Below are 2,293 nucleotides of genomic sequence, written 5' to 3'. Positions count from 1 at the left end.
AAGCAGGTAGAATTATTTTTTGAAGATTTATTTTGATTTTTATGTGCATTGATGTTTTGCTTACATTGGGTGCCTCGTCCTTTGGAACTGGAGTTACAGATCATTATAAAGCTGCTATGTGGTTGCTGGGAATTGATCCCAGGTCCTCTGGAAGAGCAGTAACTGCTATAAACTACTGTGCCATCTCTCCAGCCCCTAAACTTTTTTTAAGACATGTAAAATTTTAACCATATAAGACTGAGATAATTTACAAAGGAAAGATTCTTGAAAACAATGGTTGAGATACCAAAGCCACTTCTTCATGATTTCACATTAATAAGTGACAGACAAAAGTTTTGTCTGAGTAGAAATGCCCATGTCCCAGTGTAGTGGCAACAAACAAACAAACAAACGAACAGATAAAAAACCAACCAGTGTAAATTTCATTTGCTTCATGATATATGAGAAAAGAGTAAAATTGAAGTACTTGTTATAAGTTGTGAATTAAATGATTTCAACTAAGCATAATTAAAATTAAATTATTTTTAATTTCTCATGTAGGACAAGTACATCTCTAAACTCGAAATTTTTAGGGCTTAATTAGGGTTCTATAATTATAGTTCAGTATATTAAAAAGCATGTGGCTTAGAAAATCTGCTCAGCAGTTATGGTTTTAAATATTTTTTTAAAGATGCCTTTATATAGGGAATTCTACTCCTGTCTCGCTGTCACTCTCGGAAACACTTCTAGCTATACTACTCTCCTCTGACCAATCTTTTAATTTCATGACATTTTCCTTCTGGCTTAGTCTCCTTTGAGCTATTTTCAACTCAGAAACTGATTCTATTAAAGCCACAAATCAAACTACATCACATTTGATGAGAACCTTCTAGTGACTTTCTCTCTCGTTCAGCCCTAAAGTCTAACAGAAGGAGATGAATAGAGAAGCAGCGCTGTATAGCAATGAGCAATGGTATTACACCACCAGCATCCTCCAAGGATGTGAGCAAACCTCACCTTAGTTTGTAAAAACAGACCATATTTTTTTCTTTATAAACATCCTTGAGAAAATGTTCAGTACAGACGTATTCAATGCTTTAAAGAAACCTTTTAGTTAGGAAATAATAGATATGACATCTTCACACTTCTTTCATTCAGTTTGGTTTATATTCATCCTCACATTTATTTTTTGTCTTCCTCCACTACTCATTTCCCCTTTCTCTTCCTACTAGTCATCTTCTGCTTTCTTGTCATATGCAGGTAATTAAATTTTGATTCCATATAAAATAGAAAACATTTCATGCCCAACTTCTCTCTACTTTGTTTTTTGTACTCTTTCCCCCTCTCTCTAGTCCCTTCAAGGCACTAAATATTTCTTATTGCAAAGTATATAGAAATATGGTATCTATGGAGAACTGTTTAGTAACAGGTATGTTTGTTTTTCTTACTGTTTTCTTCTCCTATTGTATCTTATATTATCTGAAATAAGAATATTTGCCTTCTTAGTCCTCCACTGTTATGTCCTCTAATTCTAGAAGGATGTTTAATTGTAGATCCTTCACTTGTATTTGTTGACCAAATGCAAAATGAAGCTTTCTTCTTCCCTGGAGATTACAAAAGATACTATCTGGAAGATATCATAATTTTGAAGGCAGGAGCACAGGGCAGACTTGCCTATGTAACAATCTCATTTCTTCCTGCTTAAGATAGTGACAGGTTCATGGCTATAGAGATTAAAAATCCAAGGTCTGGTGCTCGCTTCGGCAGCACATATACTAAAATTGGAACAATACAGAGAAGATTAGCATGGCCCCTGCGCAAGGATGACATGCAAATTCGTGAAGCGTTCCATATTTTTGAGCCAAAACCATCCAATGGAAAAAAGACAGCATTTTCAGCAAATGGTGCTGGTTCAACTGGAGGTCAACATGTAGAAGAATGCAGATCGATCCATGCTTATCACCCTGTACAAAGCTTAAGTCCAAGTGGATCAAGGACCTCCACATCAAACCAGACACACTAAAACTAATAGAAGAAAAACTAGGGAAGCATCTGGAACACATGGGCACTGGAAAAAATTTCCTGAACAAAAATCCAAGGTCTGTGGTCAGCAAGCTTAGACACAGGTTTGAATCCAAGGCAACACAACTACCAGAGCAAGTGAAAATTCCAGTTGGGTCTGAAGGGAGAACAAAACTGCTGTTTCAGGTCAGTGCATTTAGGAAAAAAGAAGTAATTATCCTCACATTCTTCTTAGGCCTCCAGAGAATTGGATGAGGTCCACTCAAATTGAGAAGACAACACTCTATGTATT

General features: G+C 36.0%; 1 non-coding gene across 1 annotated transcript; it reads left to right on the top strand.

The window, feature by feature from the left end:
- Positions 1-1,730: 1,730 nt before the first annotated feature.
- LOC120101144 (U6 spliceosomal RNA) lies at positions 1,731-1,837 on the top strand. Its single transcript, XR_015678491.1, has one exon. It is a non-coding gene; the product is annotated as a U6 spliceosomal RNA (small nuclear RNA).
- The last annotated feature ends 456 nt before the right edge of the window (positions 1,838-2,293 follow it).

The sequence above is a fragment of the Rattus norvegicus genome, chromosome 2 (genome assembly GCF_021556685.1).
Source record: "Rattus norvegicus strain SHRSP/BbbUtx chromosome 2, alternate assembly SHRSP_T2T, whole genome shotgun sequence".
In the NCBI taxonomy this organism is placed as follows: Eukaryota; Metazoa; Chordata; class Mammalia; order Rodentia; family Muridae; genus Rattus; species Rattus norvegicus.
The sequence above is the reverse complement of the archived record's forward strand: the minus strand, read 5'-3'. Positions and strand labels throughout refer to the sequence as shown.